This window comes from Callithrix jacchus, chromosome 17 (assembly GCF_049354715.1).
Source record: "Callithrix jacchus isolate 240 chromosome 17, calJac240_pri, whole genome shotgun sequence".
NCBI classification, from domain to species: Eukaryota; Metazoa; Chordata; class Mammalia; order Primates; family Cebidae; genus Callithrix; species Callithrix jacchus.
In genome coordinates this window covers 76,885,722-76,909,982 of record NC_133518.1, presented here as the reverse complement: position 1 = coordinate 76,909,982, position 24,261 = coordinate 76,885,722, and the positions used below count along the sequence as shown (strand labels likewise).

The 24,261-nt window shown below is 39.6% G+C and overlaps 1 long non-coding RNA gene and 1 pseudogene across 1 annotated transcript; one reads left to right on the top strand and one right to left on the bottom strand.

Annotated features, from left to right (window-relative positions):
• On the top strand, window positions 1-17,851 carry LOC128929999 (uncharacterized). Its single transcript, XR_008477443.2, has 3 exons — window positions 1-36; window positions 13,026-13,207; window positions 16,559-17,851. It is a non-coding gene; the product is annotated as an uncharacterized LOC128929999 (long non-coding RNA).
• A 5,171-nt stretch (window positions 17,852-23,022) lies between these two features.
• On the bottom strand, window positions 23,023-23,122 carry LOC118149013 (U6 spliceosomal RNA; annotated as a pseudogene).
• Between the last annotated feature and the right edge of the window lie 1,139 nt (window positions 23,123-24,261).

The following is a 24,261-nucleotide window of genomic DNA, read 5'->3' as shown; positions in this document are numbered from 1 at the left end:
GGCCAAGGGTTCGTGGCGGGGCTGAAGGAGTAGAAGGTGCGAGTGTTCCCTAGGTGCTTGCTGTTTGTTGCTCTATGGCCGGCGTGCGGTGAGGTAGATGCACCCAAAAACAAAACCGTTGTGCAAATAATGCTGATGGGGAGAGAGCCACTTTTCAGGGCTGAGGGAGCAAATCCGAATCCGGTTCTGTGTGGTCCCAGACCCTGGCGTGTGCTGTTTTCCGAGTGCTCCCCCAGAGGCCCAAGCTAAGCGAAAGCGCTGAAAGAATTAACAGTGCTGGACGTGGCGCTACACAAGCCCCCTGACCTTTCCTCGGCAGGCAGGGGAACCAACTGATTTACTATGAAGTACCTAAAAATGCGGAAATTGTATCTTGGTATCAAAGAGGGAGAAATAGAAGCCCTTGCAAAGGAGATGGCCTCCATCTTCAGGAGGAGCAAAGAATCCATTTAAATTAAAAGATTAAAAGCTGCAGCCATAAAAAAGAACATGATCATGTCCTTTGCAAGGACATGATGGAGTTGGAGGCTATTATCCTTAAGCAAACTAACAAAGGAACAGAAAACCGAATACCACACGTTCTCACTTATAAGTGGGAACTAAATGATGAGAACACATGGACGCAAAGAGGGGAACAACACTCACGGGCCTTTCGGAGGGTGGAGGGTGGGATCTGGAATAATAGCTATTGGGTACTAGGCTTAATACCTGGGTGACGAAATAGTCTGCACAACAAACCCCCATGACACAAGTTTACCTACATAATAAACCTGCACTTGTACCCCTGAACTTAAAATTTCCAAAAAAAAAAAAAAAATGTTACAGGAAGGTGAAAAGGGTAACACCAGCTAAAATCGTTCCCAGAGACAACTCAGTTCCAAATCCTGAACTGAAAACCCGGGTCTGGTGTAAATCATCTCTTGTACTGGAATAGTTAGGCCCGTCTGGGTGAAAGTTTGACTTCAGGTGGTTTTCCTGACAATAATTATAGGAGCTGAGGGTGATGAGATCCTCTCTACTGAAAGTGAATCCTGTAGAACTACACTGTGGGATATAGCATATGATGTGGTATCCGCTAGTCATCTGTGGCTCTTGAGCACTTGAAATATAGCTAGTTCCAGTTAAGATAAGTAATTGTAAACTACCCCCGAATTTCAAAGACAAGTTTGAAGAAAATAAACTATCTCATTAACAATGTTTGTATTGATTTCATGTTGAAATGATAATGTTTGGGGGTATATTAGGCTAAATAGTATATATTATTACTAAATTTTGTAACATGGGTATTAGAATATTTAAAATTACATATGTGGTCACATTTCTGTTGCATAGTGCTAGTAGATAAGTAATGCTAGTATATGCAAAAGTTGTCTTGACGAATACTTTTTCTTAAATTAATAAAGAAATGTGAATTAGAGGAGAAAAAATTGTGATGGCAGAAAGCTTCTTAAGCAAACCTGGCAGTGATAACTTATAGGTAAATTACTGCATCATTACAGCCTCATTCATTCACTGATTCATGTATGAATTCATTCAACAAAATATTATTTAGCACCTCATATATGTCAGGCACTATGTTAGGTGTTGGAGAATCAGTGGTGAGTGTACATAATCTTAGAACTTAGAGTCCCAAGATGAGACAGAAATTAATGCAGAGGTAAGTACTCTGAAGAAAGATGATTGTAAGACAGTAAGTATCTTGAGTCAAGATCTGAAGGATGGAGTTAACTAAGCAAGGAGAGGGAACAGTCCAACTAAAGATCCTGTAGCAGGAAAGAGCATGCAACATTACAGGAACAGAGAGAGCATGGAACATTGCAGGAATGGAGAGAGCATGGAACATTGCAGGAACGGAGAGAGCATGGAACATTGCAGGAAAGGAGGGTCAAGGCTTAGAGTACAGACATGTGAAAGGAGTATGTAGAGGCCATACCCAACAAGGTCTTTTAGACCAATAGGAAGCTATATTTTAAAAATTATTTTAAGTATCTTTTGGGTACCTATGATGTGCAAAGTACATGTTGATCTGGACGATATGCTGGTACTTGCTGGAAATTGATCATTATGTTGTAATCCTGCTTTGGACCTGAAGAATATCGAAGTAGTGAAGTTCTTTCAGTGGGTAGAATTTTCACCAGTATGTTTTGATGTTCACTTTGGCTTAAAGGAGAAATGGTTAATTCACGGTCAGAGGTTAACTTTTTGGTCAGTTTGTCAAGGACATGGAAAGAACGAGATTGGAAAACTGGTGACAAGAAAGACTCCAGAAGGGATACAGTGATAGACCTCTCAGAATAAATCTTAAGACTCATATGGATGAAGTGAACTGCTTTGTGATGAAACTCAGCCTCACTGCCTGCTCAGCAGAATCAGGAAATCAATGGCAATGGCAACAGGATTTGAGCTATGCATGGGATCACCAAGCCACTGCTGGGTGTTCAGGAGCAGTGACCAATTCTGAGTTTTCATATACTCCGTGCTCTAGGAGTATAACCAGCCACATGTAGGCAAGTCTATGCCATTGGCCATTGGCCCTCGGCCCTCCCTCATCATTGAGGGAGCTCTTATTTGTCCTCTCTGAAATATGTTTATTCTAGATTGGGATTTCCTTCCCCTGCTCACTGTACTTCCGCTGACACCACCATCTAGGGACTTACTCAGTGCTTTAGATCCTATCATATTCTCTAATGCTATATTGCTTTCGACCAAGAAATTCACTCCACAAGGAAACAAGTAACGCATTGGGCTTTTGCCCATGGAATTTATTGGACTAATTGTGTACTCCATCACCAAGAAGTATCTTATTGAAGATACACTGAAGATTTAGTTATGGTGCCTTCTGAGAGATAGCCCTTTTTGATATTGTCCTGTAGGGTGCAGTATATGCTCTGAACTAGTGTCCAATATTCACCATTCTTTGTTCCTGTTCCTCTTATCTATTGCTGTTTAACCACCCGCAAAATGTAATGGTTTAAAACAGTTACAACCCTTACTTTGCTTACAAGTCTGTAATTTATGCAGAGCTTGGTGGGAACATATTTTCTCTGTTCCATTATCCGCTCTACATCAGCTGGGGCAGCCAAAAGATTGGGGCTGGAATCATCTGAAGACTCCTTCTCTTACATGTCTGGTGACGTGATACTGGTGTTGGCCTAGTCCTTAGCTGAAGCCGTGGCCAGAACACCTACTCCTCATCTTTCCACAGCACTGTTTGGTTCCTCACAATATGCTAACTGGGTTCCAAGGATGAGCATCCCAAAGAAGAAAAATCTGGTTGGAAGTGATAATGCTTTTTCTAAACTCAATGGAAGTCATGCAGTGTCATGTTAAGCCATGGTTAATTTATTAGAACTTAGTTACTAAGGTTATCAGTGTCTAAGGAGAGGGGATTAGATGACTCCTTTTTTATGAAAGAAGTGTCAATAAATTTGTGGATGTATTTTTAATTGACACATAATAATTGTACATATATATAGGGTACAGTATTTGATACCTGTCTGTAATTGTTTTGGGAAAATTCAATATCCACTCTTTTAGCTATTTGAAAATATATAATAAATTATTGTTAACCATAGTCACCCCACAGCGTTATAGAGCACCAAAACTTATTCCTTCTACCTAGCTGTAATTTTATATATGTTAACCAACCTCTCTCTATAGTATCCTCTCCTTCACCCTTCTCAGCCACTAGTTTCACTATTCTATTCCCTACTTCTCTGAGATCAACTTACTTTTCTTTCACATATTGGTGGGAACATGCAGTGTTTATCTTTCTGTGCCTGGCTTATTTAATTTAAGATAATAACCTTCCGTGCTATCCATGTTGCTGCAAATTACAGAATTTCATATTTTTAATGGCTGAATAGTATTTCATTTTGTATATGTACCACATTTTCTTTATCCATTCTTTTGATGGATACTTAGGTTGACTCCATATCTTGGCTGCTGTGAATAGTGCTGTAGTGCACACCTATCTCTTTAACATACTCATTTTCTATTCTTTGGGTAGTAGTGGGATTGCTGGATCACATGGTAGTTGTAGTTTTTTGAGAAATCCACACACTGTTTTCCATAGTGGTTGTACTAATTTACATTTCTATGAATAGTGTATGAGTTTCCCCTTCTCTTCACCCTCGCCCTCTGGATTTGTTTTTGTCTTTTTCATAATAGCCATTCTAACTGTAGGGAGATGATAACTCATTGTGGTTTTGATTTGCATTTCCCTGATGATTAGTGATGTTGAACATTTTTTTCATGTATTTGTTGGTCATTTTTATGTCTTATTTTGAGAAATGTGTATTCAGATCATTTGCCCATTTTAAAAGTATTTGTTTTTTTTTGCTATTGAGTTGAGTTTTTTATACTTTCTAGGTATTAATTCTTTGTTGGATGAATACTTTGCCAGTATTTTATCTCGTTCTGTAGGTTGTTTCATTCCTCTATTGATTGTTTCCATTTCTGTGCAGAAGCTTTTTAGTTTGTCATAATCCAATTTGTCTACATTTGCTTTTGTTGCCTGTGCTTTTGAGGGCTTAGCTATAAAATCTCTGCCAAGTCCAATGTCCTGAAGCATTTCTTCTGTATTATCTTCTAGTAGTTTCAAGACATTTTATATTTAGGTTTTTAATCCATTTTGTGTTGATTTTTGTATAGGGTGAGAGGTAGGGAGCCTCATTTCTTTCTTTTTCATGTGGGTAGTCAGTTTTCCCAGCACCATTTATTGAAGAGATTGTTCTTTTCCAAATACGTTATTGGACTTCGTTAAAAATCAGTTAATTCCCAGGTATGGTGGTTAATTCCCAGATGTTTTTTTCTTGCTGTTTAAAAAAATTCTCTCCTTGTCTTTGACTTTTGACAGTTTTATTATAATGTGCTTCAGAGACCTTTTTGGGTTGACTATATTTGGAGATTTTTAGCTTTTGGATGTAAATGTCCATATGTTTCCAAAGTCTTAGAAAGGTTTCAGTGATTATTTTAGCAAATAGATATTCTATTCCTTTTTCATCTCCTTTCCTTCTAAAACATCCAGAATATGATTATTTGTTTGCTTAATAGTCTCCTCTAAGACTGTAGTCTTTCTTTATTCTTTTAAAATTTTTTTTCTATTTTTAGTCTGACTGGGTTATTTCAAAAGACCTGTCTTCAAGTTCAGAAATTATTTTCTTCTTCTTGATCTATTGTTGAAGATCTCTATTGTATTTTTTATTTTATTCATGGAATTTTTTAGCATCAGGATTTCTGTTTGGTTCTTTTTAAAAATAATATACATTTCGTTGTTGAATTTCTCATTCAGAGCATTAATGTTTTCCTGATTTCATTTAAGTGTCTGTACTTATCCTGTATCTTAATGAGGTTCATTAGTTTTCATTCCTTTTTAGGCATCTGTTAGCTTTCCTTTTGGGGAATGTGTTACTGGGGAATTATTGTGTTCCTTTGACAGTCTCGTGTTTCCTTGTTTTCTTATGTTTTTTGTGTTCCTATGTTTCTTGTGTTCCTATGTTGATATCTGTGAATCTGGTGAAACAGTCACCTCTTCCAATTTCGTGGAGTAGCTTTCACTGGGAGAGACTTTTTTCCTGTAGTTGTGACCTATAGTAATAATTGCTTAGGGTGCTTTGGCTTTGGTTTTGAGTGGATGCAGTAATGTAGCCTCCACATTTGACCTTAGGCAAAAGGCTGAGAAGCAATAACAGTACGTAGCCTCTATGTGATTTTAACAGCATCAGCAGAATTTGAGAGCCACAGTGGCATAGGCTGTAGATATTTGTGGAGGCAATCATGTAGTTTTGCTGGTGGTAAGGGTTCGTTGGTGGCCAGTTCTTGGATTATGAGAGGGTGCTTACCTGGAACAGCAGTACCATTGCTAGCTATGGTGGGCACCAGGTGGGTTGGTCCTCAGTCCCTGAAGAAAACACCATGTGATATCTCTACCTCTGGAGGGGGTGGGGTTAGCAGAGGTGGTAGGTGCTGAGTAGACCAGTCCTCTGTCCCTGGGAGAGATATGCACATGCTATATCTCCACCACTGGATGGGGCAAGGTTGCTGGCAGCAGTGGGTGGTAGGTGGGCAGGTCCTTGGTCCCTTGGGACTGTTTGAGGTACATGGTAGCTCTGCCACTGGAAAGGGGCAGGGTCTCCAGTAGTGACAGCCTCTAGGTGGGCTGATCTTTGATCTCTAGGGGTGCCTACGTATAAGGGAGCGTCATCACTGGAGGGGGTAGGACTGCTGGCAGCAGTGGGTACCAGGTGGCTGGACATGCACACTGGCTCCCCAGCCCCTGAGGGTGACCTCTTTACTGTGCTGGACTACCTGCTTCCTGGAGCTTATGCTATGTGAGCTTTAGTGCTGGAGTCACGGTTCTACTACTAGGTCTGGCTGGGGTATCCACACTGAGTCTTCTGTATGGGCATGGTGGAGTGACTCGCAGGGCCCCAGGGATATTGGAGACATAGGGGCCATTGGCTCCTGGGGCAGGATGTACTTCAGCAGTGGCTTCTTACCCAAAGCAATACCATGCCATGACAGTGTAGGTCCCAGGGAGTATGCAGGAGAGGGCTCATTGTGTGTTTGTGGATGTATTTTAAAACCACCACACTGCCATAGCCAAAATAAATAGATTTAGAAACAAAGGGATATTATAACTAATGACCCATTTTTTTTGTTTTTAGATTTCCATTCTCCGAAGTTCTGGGCTTTGGTGATTTAGAGGTTTGTTTCTAAAGAAAGGAGTTCAGAGTTTAGTTTCTAAAGAAAGTTAGCCCCAGCAAGGGCTAAACAATGTTTACTCTTATTTGGAGCTAAAACTGCCATCTGACCATTTTCTATATCTTCTGTCATTGGATAAGCAAGAGAAAAAGGTGAAAGAGAGGAAGAAGGTTATGGTATTGATCAATGTGATTAAACTTACCATCAAGCAAAAAATAGGTTCGCTGTTATACCTTTAAACAGATAGATCTGCTGAATACTTGGGTCTCTTAGAATGAAGGTACTGGCTGAAAGGAAAAGGAGCATGGAATCGCTGATAGAGATAGGAAACCATAAATGGAGGGAAGGCCTCATGATCGGGAAGAAATAAGAGCTGCCATCTTGTTTTTGTTTTTTTGATGTTTCATGTATTCTTTTATGTGTTTTCACTTTTATTTATACTTCACTGTTGTATATAGGGTGTGATACTGTTGTAAACTTCGTTATTTAGTCCATAAGTATCAGAATGCGGATATGAAATCAGTACAGAACCTGAAGAGGAATGACCACCAATCAGACTTGGTGATGGATGGTTCTAGAACTAGAGATGGGTTGATGGATGTGGTAACTGATGACACATTGGATTGACTTCCTTGGAGAGTGACAATGTGAGTGCGTCTTTGATTGTGTAAAGGAAAATTGCAATATTTTAAGTGACAATACTTTTTTGAAATATAAACCTTGGAAGAAATGGTTATATTGGTGTTGGGCAACCAGAGGATGACTTTGTGTTTGACATTTTTGTGGTTTTATTTTCTGCTTGTCTGTCATCTGAGCCCTCTTTCTATGTGCATGGAATTCCTTACTGTATGTGTCTTGGTTGTGGTGAGCAATACTCTCAGTATATAATGAGGATAGTTACTCACTTTTAGTATATGCATGTAACCTCAGCTTGACTAATCAGATAACATCTTGACTGCAATCTTGTGAAACTCTGAGCAACAACCAACCAACTAAACTGCTCCTGAATTCCTGAGCTACAGAAACTCTGTGAAACGATAAATATTTATTATTGTTTTAAGTGGCTAAGTTGTGGAATAATTTGCTCTGCAACAATAGATAACTAATATACCTTCTCTTCCTCATGAGGATTGGAAATGTCACAGCACTGTCACAACTCTCACAAAGGTATTCTTATCACCATCCTCTTCAATCTACCATTTAATTCTTTGCCTTCTCTTGCAAAAGTGCTAGAGGCTTGTCCTGGCAGAATTTCTTTAACAGTCTTTTTAGCATTTTCTGTATGAAAATATTGGTTTCTTTATTCAAAATGTAAGAAGCCTTGGTACCTATTATATTGTTCTCAGCTTCAAAGACTTCTGCAGTAACTCCTAGATAATATGAAAAGTTTAACATCCTTCTTTATTTTTGACTCCCATTCTCATTTCTATCCCCCATTATAAGTACAGTTATCCCTTAATATCTATGGGGGATTAGACCTCCAGGACCTCCTCTGATACCAAAATCCAAGTATCCTCAAGTCTCTGATGTAAAATGGGATCATGTTTGCATATAACCTAAGCACATCCTCCTATACACTTTAATTTTTTTATTTTTAATTTTATGGGTACATAGTAGGTGTATATATATTTATGAGGTACATGAGATATTTTGTTAGAGGCATACAACGGCAATAATCACATCAGGGTAAATGGGGTATCTATTACCTCAAACATTAATCATTTCTTTCTGGTACAAACATTCCAATTATACTCCCTTAGTTATTCTAAAGTGTGCAACAAATTATAATTGACTGTGGTCACCTTCTTGCGCTATCAAATTCTAGGTCATATTCATTCCATCTAACTATATTTTTGTGCCCATTAATGATCCCTACTTCCCCCACCCCCACCACGACCCTTCACAGCTTTTGGTAACTTTATCTCCATGAGTTCAATTGTTTTAATTTTTAGTTCCCACAAATTGGTGATAACAAGCAAAGTTTGTTTTTCCGTATGTGACTTATTTCACTTAACATGATGTCTTCCATTTTCATCCATGTTGTTGCAAATGACACAATCTCATCCTTTTTGTGGCTGCATAGTACTCCATTGTATACATGTGCCACATTTTCTTTATCCACTTGTCTGTTGATGAACACTTAGGTTGACTCCAAATCTTGGCCGTGATGAATAGAGCTGCAATAAACATGAGAGTACAGCTATCTCTTCAACATACTGATTTCCTTTCTTTTGGGTATATAGCTAGCAGTGGGATTGCTGGATCATATAGTATTTCTATTTTCAGTTTCTTAAGGGAACTTCTATACTGTTCTCCAGAGTGGCTACACTAATTTACATTCCTGCCAGCAGTGTATGAGGGTTTTCTTTTCTCCACATCCTCACTACCATTCGTTATTGCCTGCCTTTTGGATAAAAGTCATTTTAACTGGGGTGAGATAATATCTCATAGTTTTGATTTGCATTTCTTTGATCATCAGTGATGTTGGGCACCTTTTCATATACCTGTTTGCCATTTGTATGTCTTCCTTTGAGAAATATCTATTCAGATCTTTTTTCCATTTTTAATTGGATTATTAGATTTTTTCTTACAGAGTTGTTTGAGCTCCTTATATATTCTGGTTATTAACCTCTTGTCAGATGGATATTTTGCAAATACTTTTTCCCATTCTAGATGTTGTCTTTTCACTGTGTTGATTGTTTCCTTTGCTGTGCAGAAGGCTTTTAAAATGGGACATGATCCTATTTGTCCTTTTTGCTTTGATTGCCTTTGCATTGGGGTATTAAGAAATTTGCTTGGCCAGGTGCAGTTGACTGATGCCTGTAATCTCAACACTTTGGAAGGCCAAGGTGGGTGGATCACTTGAGGCCAGGAGTTTGAGACCAGCCTGGCCAACATGGCAAAGCTCCATCTCTACTAAAAATACATAAATTAGCCAGGTGTAGTGGGCCATGCCTGTAATTCCAGCTACTTGGGGGTGGGGGAGGGTGAGGCATGAAAATCGCTTGAACCCAGGGGGTGGAGGTTGTAGTGAGCCAGTATTGTGCCACTGCACTCTAGCTAGACAGAGTCTCTAAAAAAGGCTGCTGAGCTCAGAAAGCTGAGGTGGGAGGATTGCTTAAGTCCAGGAATTCTGGGTTATAATGCACTAGGCATCTGCACTAAATTTGGCATCATGTGGTGACCTCCCAGGAACAGGGAACCAGACCACCTGGTTGCCCAAGGAGGAGTGAACTGGCCCAGGTCAGAAATGGAGCAAGTCAAAACGTCCATGTTGATCAGTAGCAGGATCACACCTGTGACTAGCCTCTGCACTGGAGCAACATAGTGAGATCCCATTTCTAAAAAACGAAAAAAGAAACATTTTTGCCCAGATTAATGTCATGGAGAGTTTCCTCAGTGTTTTCCTTTAGTAGTTTCATAGTTTGAGGTCTTAGATTTAAGTCTTTTTTCAAAGGCAAGAGATAGGGGTTTGGTGTCATTCTTTCACATATGGATATCAAGTTTTCCTAGCACCATTTACTGAAGAAACTGTCCTTATCCCAGTGTATGTACTTGGCACCTTTGTTAAAAATGAGTTCATTGTAGATGTATGGACGTTTTCTGGTTTCTTATTCTATTCCCTTGGTCTGTGTGTCTGTTTTTGTACCAGTACCATGCTGTTTTGGTTACTATGGCTCTGTAATATAATTTGAAGTCAGGTAATGTGATGCTTTCAGTTTTGTTCTTTTTGCTTGGGATGGCTTTGACTCTTCTGGGCTTTTCATGATTCCATATGAATTTTAGGATTTCTGTCTATTTCTGTGAAGAATGTTATTGGTATTTTGTAGGGATTGCATTGAGTAGATTGTTTTGGGTGGTGTGGACATTTTAACAATATTAATTCTTCCAATCCATGAACATGGAATATCTTTCCATTTTTTTGTGTGTCCTCTTCAGTTTCTTTTATGAATGCTTTATAGTTTTCATTGTAGAGATCTTTTACTCTTTTGATTAAGTTTATTCCTTGGTTTTTGTTTGATTTGTTGTTATTGTAAATGAAATTTTCTTCCTGAATTCTTTTCAGGTTGTTCACTATTGACATACAGGAATGCTACTGATTTTTGAATGTTGATTTTATATCCTGCAACTCTACTGAATTTGTTTATCAGTTCTAATAGTTTTTTGATAGAGTCTTTAAGTTTTTCTCAATATAAGATCAAATCTGCAAACAAGGATAATTTGACTTCTTCCTTTCCAATTTGTATGCCTTTTATTTATTTCTCTTACCAGGTTGCTCCAGCTAGGACACTGACTACTATTAAAATGTTCAGTAACAGTGGTGAACTTGGGCATCTTTGTTTTGTTTCTGATCTTAGAGGAAATGCCTTCAGTTCTTCTCCATTTAGTCTGATACTAGCCATGGGTCTATTATATACAGCTTTTACTGTATTGAGATGTGTTCCTTCTATGCCCAGTTCTTTGAGGTTGTTGTTTTTTTTAATTGTGAAGTGATGTTGGGTTTTATCAAATGCTTTCTCAACATCAACTGAAATGATCATATGATTTTTGTCCTTTATTCTGTTAATAGGATATATCGTATTACTTCATTTGTATATGTTGAATTATCCTTGCAGCTCTGGGTTGAATCCTTAGTTGTAATGAATGATCTTTTTCATGTGTTATTGAATTCTGTTTGCTAGTTTTTTTTGCCCCGTTTCTTTTTTTTTTTTTTTAAGACAAGTCTCGCTGTGTCACCCATCACCCAGGCTGGAGTGCAGTGGTGTCATCTCAGCTCACTGCAGCCTCCACCTCCCAAGTTCAAGCGATTCTCCTGCTTCAACCTGCTGAGTAGCTGGGATTACAGGTCCACACCACCATGCCCTGCTGATTTTTGTATTTTTAGTAGAGACAGGTTTTCACTGTGTTGGCTAGGCTGGTCTTGAACTCCTGACCTTGTGATCTGCCCGCCTTGGCCTCCCAAAGTGCTGAGATTACAGGTGTGAGCCACCACACCTGTTCTATACTTTTAATTATCTCTAGATTACTTATCATACCCAATAAAATGTAAATGCTGCACAGTTGTTATACTATGTTGTTTAGGCAATAACAAGAAAAAACTGTACATGTTTAATACAGATGGAATTTTTTTCAAATATTTTTTATTTGCAATTACTTGAATCCACAGATGTGGAACCCATGGAGATGGAGGACCAACTGTCCTGTGATGTGTTCATATAATCTCTGAGATTCCCTGTGAATACCTAATGATAGCAATGTGCCATAGCCTAAGGAATATTCTCAAGTCGACCTCACACACCTGAAGTTATTCACATGATATGAGGTCAAGTCCTAAGTCAGCTTTTGCTCTGTAAGAATTCACATTATTTCTCCAAGCCCCCAAGGTCTTAACTAATTTGTAAAATAGTACTAGCAATGCTTTTCTCACAAGGTACATCTGAGGTATATCGTAATTCTGTTCTTTTTGAGTCTTGAAACTTCGTTTTAAGCATTTTAGTGCAATAAAATATAGATTGTACATGAAAAAAGTTTAACATCCTGAAAGAAACCTCACATGTATAATAAATAAAAATGTAGTAAATATAGAAAGTAATTAAGAGTTCTAGATGGCTTCTGCTTCCAAATAAACCTTATTTGTTATTGTTAAATCATTCTCTGAAGTTTGATCTTTCTTCTGCCTGAGCAAGTTAATTAATTTATCTCTAGTTGTTGGTTTTTTTTTTTTTTTTATTTCCACAAGATGGAGTCTCCTGTTACCTGGGCTAGAGTGCAGTGGTGTAGTCTCAGCTCACTGCAACCTCCAACTCTGGGGTTCAAGTGATTCTCTTGCCTCAGCTTCCCAAGTAGCTGGGACTACAGGCATCCGCCACCACAGCTTGGTTAATTTTTCTATTTTTAGTAAAGTCAGGGTTTTGCCCTGTTGGCCAGGCTGGTCTTGAACTCCTGACCTCAAGTGGTCTGTCCACCTTTGCCTCCCAAAGTTTGGGATTACAGGCATGAGCCACTGTACCAGCCGATTTTTCTCATCTTCAATTTCTTTACCTGTAAAATGGGAATAAAAACGGTACCCATCTCATATGGGTCTTCTGAATTTAAATGAGATGATCTGAGCATAGCAAGTAGTATGCAAGACCTATTTAATCTATTTCAGGTATTATTTTAATGATCAGCTTGCCCAGGAAATGTTGGCAACATATTGTAATTTCCTAGGGTCAACTGTCTCATCAAGTTTTATGTAATATAGGCTCTATCACTTTTTAAAAGTTTTCAAATCAGCTTACAATTTTCTGTTTTTCTTGCCTCCTCTCTTGCTTTTACAGTCTGGAAAAGGTCTCGTGAAAAGCTTTTGTTTTTGGCTGCTGTGGTTGTTGTTTTCAGATTGTCCTCGTGCTTCACGTGTTTCTGGCTCCGGGCTCGGTGCATTTGCTGAAGACGGGGCAAGTATCCAGTATGTCTTTGCCCCATACTCCAGAATGGGCGTCTCGTTTACCAGAGGGGACAGGTGAATCTTTTCACATTTTTCGTTTGTTTGTTCAAGAGGAATTAATATATTTTGAAAATATATTTAAAAACACAACATCATTAGAGCCTTGATTTATAACCACCACTGTCTGTTAGTGATTGATATGTTAATTTGTATATTTTAAATGAATAGAATAAGACTCATTTAACTAATGCAGAAATGCTAAGTAAAGTTTTTTTGTGTGTTTTTTTTTTTGAGCAAGTGAGTTTGTTTTCTTGCCCTGCTACTGACACAGGCATCAGTCTATTTTAAACACATCAGTTCTAGAAATATATTTAGAGGTACGGGGGGAAATGAACATGTAAGAGTCAGTCAGTATTCAAGGATTAATCCACTCCTTTTGTATAACAAGTTTGTTTTGTTTGTTGTACATTTTTTAAGTTTTTCTTTCACTATAAAAAATATCTATCAGTTGGTTAAAGCAGGATGCAAATGTGGTAGGAATTGTGACTTAGCAGGAATTGGCAAACTTTTTCTGTAAAAGGTCAGTTAGTAAACTAAATAAACTTCTTAATGCACACCTATCGTGGATAGTAATCAGATTCATGGAGAAACTGAGAAGCTGCATAATTTCTTCACAGCCCGTTAATAATCTTCTTCAAATAAATAAGGGTGTTGTGATATATAATAGACTACAATATCATCATTAAATAATTATGCAGAAGTAAAGCAAGATTGTATAAGTATACATGGACACTCAGAATACTTAAAATTTTTATTTCCAAAGTTGTGTACTGTTTTTATCCCGGCAGAAAGACCTCCATTTTATCTTTCTTTCTGTTTTTTCTTTCTTTCTTTTTTGAGACAGAGTCTCGCTTTGTCACCCAGGCTGGAGTGCAGTGGTGCGATTTTGGCTCACTGCAACCTCCACCTCCCAGGTTCAAACTATTCTCCTGCCTCAGCCTCCTGAGTAGCTGGGATTACAGTCACGCACCACCACACCCAGCTAACTTTTGTATTTTTAATCCAATTATACTGTATTAGTTATTTTTAAATGTATGATTAAATTATTTTGACTATAGCTACCCTGTTATGCTAGCAAATGCTAGATCTTATTCATTTGTTCTAACTATATTTTGTACCCATCCTGTCATTATGTCTTCTGGAGAATTTTCTTTTGGTTCCAGCAAAACAATAAAACTCACAAAACTGACTGTAGTGATTCAGGCGACATGAATTTAAGCAGCAATCCATACTTAATATTCTCAGCTCTGAGTGCACACATTGTAATTCTGAATGATGCCACTGATACTGTCACTTAATAAGTAAACTTTAGGAGCATCTCCAATAGTATTTTTTTTTTTAAAGAAAAAAAGAGAAAGAGAAAGGGGGAGAGAGAACAGGAATCTTGCTCTTTTGCCCAGGCTGGAATGCAATCTAAAAATAGGTATTAAAAACCTCTTTTATGGCGATAATTGTACTTATCAGCAGAGACAGGAAGGAATAAGGGAAGAAAATAACAAACAAACAGCCAACCAATATTTCATTTAAGTCTGTGAAATGCTATGCAAATGCTGAAGAATGATTTATTTCCAATTATGTGGTCACTTTCAAAACAGGTGTAATGTGATACTGAGAAAAATGTATGTTCTGTGGACCTGGGGTGAAGAATTCTATAGATATTCACTGAATTTACTTGTTGCAGGTCTGAGATCAAATCATAAATGTCCCTGTTAATTTTCTATCTCGTTGATCTGTCGAATATTCACAATGTGGTGTCAAAGTCTCCCGCTGTTATTGTGCGGGAGTCCAAGTCTCTTTATAAGTCATTGAAAACTTGTCTTATGTATCTGGGTGTTCCTGTATTGGGTGCATATATATTTATGATCATTGACTCCTATTGTTGTACTGATCCTTTTATCATTATGTAATGCCCTTCTTTCTTTTAGTCTTTGTTACTATTAAAGTCTATTTTGTCAGAGACAAAAGTTACAACTCCTGTTTTTTGTTTTTTTTTTTTTGCTCTCCATTTGATTGGTAAGTCTTCCACCAAAGCTTTGTTTTGAGTCTTTGTGTGTTCTTGTTATGAGATGGATCTGGATACAGCATACCAATGGGTTTTGACTTTTTATTCAATTTTCCTTTCTGTGTCTTTGATTGGGGCATTTAATCCATTTAAATTTAGGATTAATATTGATATTTGTGAGTTTAATATTGTCATTTAATGCTAGCTGACTATTTTGCCCATTAGTTGATATAGATTCTTCATTATGGAGATACTCTTTACCTTTTGGCAAGTTTTTGGGATGATTGATACTGGTTGTTCCTTTCTGTGTGTAATGCTTCTTTCAGAAGCTCTTGTAAAGCAGGCCTGGTGGTGATGAAATCTCTGAGTGCTTGCTTGTTTGTGAAAAATTTTATTTTTCCTTCATTTATGGAGCTTAGTTTGGCTGGATATGAGATTCTGAGTTGAAACTTCTTTTCTTTGAGGGTATTGAATATTGACCCCCACTGTCTTCTAGTTTGTAGGGTTTCTGCTGAGAGGTCTGCTGTGAGTCTGATAGGCTTCCCTTTATGGGTAACCTGACCCTTCTCTCTAGCTGCCCTTAGAATTTTCTCCTTTATTTCAACCCTGGTGAATCTAACGATTATGTGTTTTGGGGTTGCTCTACCTGAGGAATATCTTTATGGTGTTCTCTGTATTACCTGGAGTTGAATATTATCCTGCCTTATTAGGTTAGGAAAGTTTTCCTGAATAATATCCTGAAGAATATTTTCCAACTTGGATTCATTCTCTCCATAACATTCAGGTACACCTATCAAAAGTAAATTAGGTCTTTTTGCATAGTCCCATATTTCTTGGAGACTTCGCTCTTTCCTCTTTACTCTTTCTTCTTCTCTAATCTTGTCTTCTTGTTTCATTTCATTAAGTTGGTCTTTAGCCTCTGATATCCTTTCTTCTGCTTGATCTATTCGACTGTTAAAACCTGTGCATACTTGGTGCATTGTATTGTTCAGTTCCATTAATTCACTTATATTCCTCTCTAAATTGTCTATTCTCATTATGATTTCATCAAACCTTTTTTCCAAAGTTCTTGGTTTCTTTGCATTGGGTTCGAACACGTTCTTTTAACTCACAGAATTTTCTTATTATCCACCTTCTGAAGCCTACTTCTGTTAATGGAATGCACTCGTTCTCCATCAGGCCTTGTTCTGTTGCTGATGAGGAACTATGATCCCCTGTAGAGTGAGAGGCATTCTGATTTTGGGTATTCTCAACCTTTTTAGGCTGATTTCTTCCCATCATGATAAATTTATCCATCTGTTGTCTTTGTAATTACTGACTTTCTAATTTGGTCTCTGAGTGGACATCTAACTTGTCATTCCCAGCGCCAGAATCTGAGCAACCCACTGCACCGGCGAAAACAGCGGCATTAAGATTGATGGTGCTTTTCTGCCTGGGAATCTCTGGTCTGGCTTCCTTCTTGAGTCTGTCCTTCAATCAGCTGAATAGGCGACTCTGCCTTCCGGGAGCTCCAAATGTCGACCAAAACGGGATCCAGTCCATTCTGCACCAAGAACCTCCACACCGGCCACAAGAGTCGCACTGGCGACCCATGGGGCTCCTCTGCTGGGAATCTCCTGGTCCGTGAGCAACAAAAATTCGTCTGAAAGTGTGGCGTCCTCTTATTCTCTGTGTTTTCACTGGGAGCTACAATCCTGAACTGCTGGTGATCAGCCATCTTGGATCTCTCTCTCAGCTTCACACATACATTCTCAATTTTTATATTTTTAGTAGAGATGGGGTTTCATCATGTTGGCCAGGCTGGTCTCCAACTCCTGACCTCAAGTGATCCTCCTGCTTTGGTCTGCCAAAGTGTTGGGATTACAGGCAAGTGAGAGCCATCGGCCTGGCCAACACCTGTTTTAAATACAGTCTTTACAATATCCTTTTGCAGTTGTCAGAAGTCATGGTGCTGAATGGTTCTTTGTTCAACAGTTCACTTATTTCTGAACACACTGAGAAAAAAAATCCTTTGGTTCTTTTATCTCTTTCTGTCTATATATTTTACATCCCAATATTAGACACATAAACCAGTCCATTTTTCATTTCAAAAATGCTTTGACCTCCTCTCGGTTTCCCACTGGAGGGCAGCAGAGAACCATCCAGGCCATCCTTGATTTGAACAAACTACTGTGACAAGTCAGACTTTAAAATACTTATTTCCCACTGATGAAAAGTCATCACCAGAGTATCTTTTCAGGAAACCCATTTTCTCCTATAAAAGTGCTATAATTGATCATGAAAATAAATGAAGAAAAATAAAAGGACTGGGAACAGTGGCTCATGCCTGTAATTCCAGCACTTTGGGAGGCTGAGGTGGTTGGATTGCTTGAGATTGGGAGTTCAAGACCAGCCTCACCAACATGGAGAAACCCCATCTCTACTAAAAAATACAAAATTAGCCAGGCATGGTGGTGCATGCCTGTCAGTTACTTGGGAGGCTGAGGTAGGAGAATCGCTTGAATTTGGGAGGCAGAGGTTGTGGTGAGCCGAGATTGTGCCACTACACTTCAGCCTGGGCAACAAAAGCAAAACTCCATCTCAAAAATAAAATAAAGCAAAATGTGTTTGTAAACTCTTTAATAAGTGGGCAAAATAAAAACAATATAAAAATCGTATCACGAATGTAGTTTTTTTTGTGGTAGGATTTTTTGTCAGGAGCTGAATTGGCTGAGGCTTCCTACAATACTAGTCTAAAAAGGTACACTGGATGTATATTTTATTCCACAGACTGATGTGTCCCACTGGATGTCACATTAAGTTATTAAAATTAAAAATAATTTTCTGGGTGCAGTGGTTCACACCTGCAATCCCAGGACTTTGGGAGGCTGAGGCGGGTGGATCACAAGACCAGGAGTTCAAGACCAGTCTGGCCAAGATGATGAAACCCCATCTCTACTAAAAATACAGAAATTAGCCGGATGTGGTGGCAGCCACTTGTAATCCCAGCTACTCAGGAGGCTGAGGCAGAGAATTGCTTGAATCTGGGAGGCAGGGGTTGCAGTAAGCCTGCACTCTAGCCTGGACAACAGAGCGAGACTCCATTTCAAAATAATAATAATAATGTTTTTGAGCTCTCAACCAGCCAAAATGATGGAAAATGTAACTTCAGTTACTGTTAAGATTCTTCTGACACTCTACCATAAAGTCACTCATATATCCCAGGGGTTATATGCCTGGAAGCACCAAGAATCCTCAGGCCACAGTGGTTAGGGCTGAGATGCCTCAGGGATTCAGAAATACGGTTCCTTGTAAGTGGGTGGGCCCCTGGTCTTTTCTGCCGTTGGGAGTGGGATTTTTTGTTAGGTTGGGGAATCCCCCTTCCCTAAGAGCACTAGCCGTCATGACCAGGTTCTATCACCAACCTAGACGTTTGCCGCAGTGGTCACAGGTCTGCCCTCTTCACAGAGCCTCTCCTGCTTTCGCTCACTCCTCCTGTTGCCTCCAAAGAGAATTGGCTCGTCCCCACCATAACCCTCCCCATCCGGATTTATAGTTTAACCTCTTCAGTGAGCTTGAGCTTTCCCTAAGGGCAAGGCCAGACATGATCTTTAAGCAGCTTCTGCTTTGTGCCCAGGAATATAAACCACTCCTGAGACCAGCAAGCACTATGGGCTGGCAACCCTCCGCAGATGGTGGGAATGGAAGAAAAATTACACCGCAAACAAAGTAGACTCTAATGTCTGAACAAATCATCCTGCCACAGAAGCTGGAACTGAAGACAATTCTTCTCCCTGTAGAAACCACAGGCATTCTTTAGGTTTCTAAGCACCTTCAAACTGCATTCAAAAATTAGGATTGTGAATCTGGAAATCTTTCTTTGCTAATTTGTCGTACATGAATGCCTGCAGAAGCCTTTGAATGGTAAATACTGTGGGAGGGGCAGTTGCCATGGTGACTGTCCATTGGACCCTTTTTCTTGCACTTCAATTAGATGTTCACCGCTGAGCTGCTATGAATGAGAAGGTAACATCTGGGAGACAGGGGAAGATGTGAGAGAAGCTGTTCCAAATGTAGCTACATTCTAAATGCCCTGAGCTGTACTACATTTGCCTTGAACCACCTCTTCACCGGTGCTCCTGCCCACTATGCCCTTTTGCACTATGGGAAAATCTGTTTGCAACACACATGACAATGGGCCAATTTCCTTAATAATACATGAAGTGTTTACAAGTTAATATGAAAAATGCCAAAAGCACAATAGGAAAAAATGAGCAAAGGACATGAACAGGCATCTCATAGTAAAAAAATAATAATAAGTGGTTTTAAATCGCATAAAAGTATATTTAACCTCATTTATAATCAAGAAAATACATATTTAAGTAGGCTATGATTTTTCACCTATTACACTGGAGAAGATTAAAAAATGTAATAAGGTACTATGTTCAGAGGATGTGGAAAACCATCTTTTTAATACTTAGATTGGAAGGGTAAATTGGTATAACCTAGAGAGTGACTTAGCTCCTTTTCTAGAAATTTATCCTACAGGTATATTAACAGTTGACCTAAAAACACAGGTGAAGGGATATATTTATTAAAGCGTTGTTGAAGTAGATGACCATGAGAGATTAAATGAGTTATTGATATATCCGTAAAGATGCATCCAGACAGTTACAGATACTGCCATACATGGGCAGTCACAAATGGTCTGAATATGACTTGTCCCGTATAAAACTCATGTTGCAATTTGATTCCCAATGTAATGACATTGAAAAGTCATGGGACCTTTATGAAGTGTTTGGGTCATAAGGGCTTTGCCTTCGTGAAAGGATTAATGCTGCTCTCGTGGGACTGGGTTAGTTCTCCAGGGGATCAGTGAGTTCTTGCTCTAATGGGACTGGATCAGTTACCATGAGAGTGGATGGTTATAAAGCAAGGCCACCCCTCACATTTTGTCTTTTTTACACACTCTTGCCCTCTAGCCATGTGATGCCCTTTGCCAAGTTATGAGGCCGTACAAAGACCTTACCAGAAGCTGTCATCAGGCCCTTGCCCTTCCCAGTCTCCAGAACTGTGAGCCAAATAAACTTCCTTTCTTTATCAATTACCCAGCGCCAGGCATTCTGTTACAACAGAAAACAAACCAAGACAGCAGTTAACAGAATGGTATGGCATGAGTGTTTCTTGTCTCAGTTTAACCTGAGGTAGAAATATAATTAATACGAAATCTCAAATAGGTTTAAGATGGAGCCTATGTGCCGATTGACAAATGAAATATTCCTGAGAACTGGTTACAAGCATCTAGCAGGTTTAAGGATTATTCACAGTGTCAGAGTATGGGAAGAGAGATTAAAAGATTTCTTTGGAAAAAATTTGTGCTGTGAATTCCATCCCTTCTACCCCAAGGGGATGTATCCTGTGATCCCAAATATAATGAGGCAGATCTTCAGTGAGACCATCTGAGAGCTTGGTAAGTGTCCAGTTAGGTGGTCTGGGGTGTAACTCCCCAAAATCTAGAGGGCTAGAGATGGGACAACTAGTTGCTTTGGTGTTAGAGCCACGAGAGTGCTAGTTAACCGACTGTACCCCCTGGTTTCTTTCTTGGGGCAGGGGTAAGGATTTGATGAGGCTTTTCTGTAGACTAAATGGATATGTGGCAGGTGGGAGAAAAATCCAGGCTGAACTGTATTAAGTCCCACTCAAGAGGAGCACCTGGGAGGTGAGATGTCTTCAACTATGAAGAATGTTGGGTGCAGCACCACAACCCAGGGCTGACACGGATGCATCTAGGCCAGGGAGCAGACTATGCCATCCTCTTCAGGAGACCTGAAGCTGAGTCACAGAGCTGGGGCTCCCAGAGTGCCCAGGAAAGCTCTAGAAGGTAAAATGCCAGCTTGAATCATCTGCCAGTTCCAGAGAAGCCACTAGCCAAGGAAGAACTGTCCTACCTCATTACTTCTCAAATCCTTGCTTCGACCTTGGTAGTATCTGAAATAGAATCTGTGAATGGGGGGAAACAGCCTCCCCAATTGGGTTTTGTGAGGTTTTTGTTTTTTGAGACTCTGAAAGAGTCTTGCTCTGTTGCCCAGACTGGAGTAGTGCAGTGGTGAGAACTCGGCTTACTGCAACCTCTGCCCCCTGGGCTCAAACAGTTCTTCTGACTCAGCCTCCAGAGTAGCTGGGATTACAGGCAGCTAATTTTTTTTTAGTAGAGACAGGGTTTTACCACGTTGGCCAGGCTGGTCTTGAACTCCTGACCTCATGATCCACCCACCTTGGCATCCCAGAGTGCTGGGATTACAGGTGTGACCCGCTGCGTCCCACCTGTGAGATGTTTTAAGGGATTCTGGGGCAGCAACAGTTTTAAGGGGGTAAACTTTCAGAAGCCAAATGTTTTTTCCTAAAATTGATTTGCTTGAGAAATTTGCCCGCAGCTGAGTGCCAATACTGGTCCTTCTTTTCTTACCTACCCTTTAGAGCTCAGCTTCCAGTTTACAAAAGAAACCTATGTGTTCTGAATCTCACTATCATGCACTGACCCCTGGGCAACAAGCAGGGATTTTTGAAAAACTGGTGTCAAACTTGGTCATTAATGAATGACCCCAAAAACCCAGTAACAATCCTTTTGCAAATCTGGTGTTTTAATAAAATTGAAGGAGGATCTATCCTGCCACTGGCTTTGCAAGCATGACTCAAGGAATAGTCTTTATTGAGTAAAGGAAAAGTCCCCAGGCCAAGGTAAATAAGACAGGGATGCACAACATCCCTCATTCTGCCATGTTTCCACGTGAGTTGTTTCTAGGGCCAGGGCTTCCACAAGACATTTTTTCTTTCTAGTAGAGTGACCCATTCCTAGAAGTGGCCTTCATGGGAGGAAGTGGCATCAGGCAGTCTTGATTTGGAGTGCCGGTTGTTTTCAGAAGTTTCCTAGGAAAGTTAGCTGTCCTACCCTTGGGGCTTTAGGGACATCTGGGGCAAAGGACTCTCTCTTTGACCTAACACTAATCAGGCTCTCCTAAGCCCTTAAGACCCAGACCTTGGGCTCTGTCCTTATGCTTATTCTGTTTTCAGAAAGAATCCTGCTGCGGTAGTTTCACTAGAATCCCCCACCCTTGGTATCTAACTACCCTTGATATCTGATGAAATCCCTCAACCCCTCTCCCTTAGTATCTTATTAAACTGGCTGCCTTCAGCTAGAAGCTGAGTCAGTTTCGAATCTCTCTTACTCCTGATGTTCTCTTTTAGTAGTTTTCATCTACTGACCCCACTGTGCACCATGGCCGTAATTTCCCCCTTGTCCTTGTATTCAGAAGGGAGCCGGTTCTAAACTGAGGTCTCCTTCCCTATTGCAGCTCCTGAATAAAATTTGTTTTCACTGCCTTAACTTCTGTCTGGCTCTTGTTTTCTTTGACAGGGGTCTGCAGATGTTAAAGTCCCCTCACCCAGGGAGAAAAAACATTGGTATCGTGGGAAGCTGGGCTTAAAGGTACTCATCATGGGAGAAGGGAGAGCCAGCCCCCATGACCCAGCAAGGTTGGAGTTCAGGTAATTCGTGGTGAGCAAATGAGTGGTTTAGAAGACACATTTAATTATATCCCAGGTAGAGAACAGTGAACACATCTTAGGTATAGAGCTTAATGAATTTTCAGAAAGTGAACCTTCATACATAAAAAAGAACCCAGGATTGTTTTAAAGATAAATATCTGACTTATAGAATGACTTGTCAGCTGAGAAATCATTGCAGACAATTTCTAATGACAGATCAGCATATGATATTTAAGGTTGAAAGGATAGTCTTCTATGTATTTTTTTAAGCTTTGTTTTATTGTTCATTGACACATTATGTAATAAAAATATGAAACCCTTCATGAATTTGTGTGATATTCTTGTGCAGGGGCCATGCTAATCTTTGTGTCATTCTAATTTTAGTACATGTGCTGATGAAGCAAATATCCTTCTGTGTATTTTTGTAAACAAGGCTTTTTAGTGCTTTGGGTATAAAAGAAAAAAGTAATAGCAATAGAACTGTCAGAGGCATTTGAACCAGAGCAACTTCATCTTGAATAGGGGCTGGGTAAAACAAGGCTGAGACCTCCCAGGACTTAGGCATTCTCAGTCACATGATGAGATAGGAGGTTGGCACAAGATACAGGTCATAAAGACCTTGCTGATAAAGGTCATAAAGAACAAGCTGTGGTAAAGAAGCCAGCCCAAACCTACCAAAACCAACATGGTGATGAAAGTGATCTCCGCTTGTCCTCACTGCTCATTACACACTAATTACAATGCATTAGCATGCTAGAAGACACTCCCACCAACACCACGACAGTTTACAAATGCATGGTTATGTCAGGAAGTTACCCTATATGGTCTAAAAAGGGGAGGAACCCTGAGTTCTAGGAATTTCCTATCTTTTTCCAGGAACACTCATGCCACCCCTTGTTAAGCATATAATCAAGAAGTAAGATAAGTAAACCAGCCTGTGCTGCTGCTCTGTCTGTGGAGTGCCCATTATTATACTCCTTTACTTCCTTAATAAACTTGCTTTCTCTTCTCTCTATGGACTCACTCCAAAACCTTTCTCGTGCAAGATACAAGAACCGTCTCTTGGGGTCTGGATCAGGACCCCTTTCTGGTAACAGAGCTGATACTGAGTCCTATCTCATTCTAGCTTAAAAAACCTAAAACAAATGAGGAAAACAAAACCAGCCCTATGCATTTCTGCATTTTCAGTATAATATTATTTTTAATGTTTAACAATTGCCTACCAACATTTACAGTATGTGTACGCAGTCGCAGTAAATTGTTTACTAAAAATGATTCTAACAGTAGTTCAGAATACATTTTTAAGTCCTAAGAGTATTGAAGCAGCATCATTGTCTGGGGTAATACCTGAGGTTCATCATCACATGCCAGGAAAATTAAGGACACAGACACACAAATGGAGCGAGTTTAGAAGCAGAGGTTTAATAGGAAAAAGAAAGAGAAAGGAGAACAATCCTCTCCCTTTTGAGAGAGAGAGGGCCATCCAAATGGGAATTCCAGTCTGTGGCAGAGTGCACCAGATTTTATAGACATGCTTGAGGAG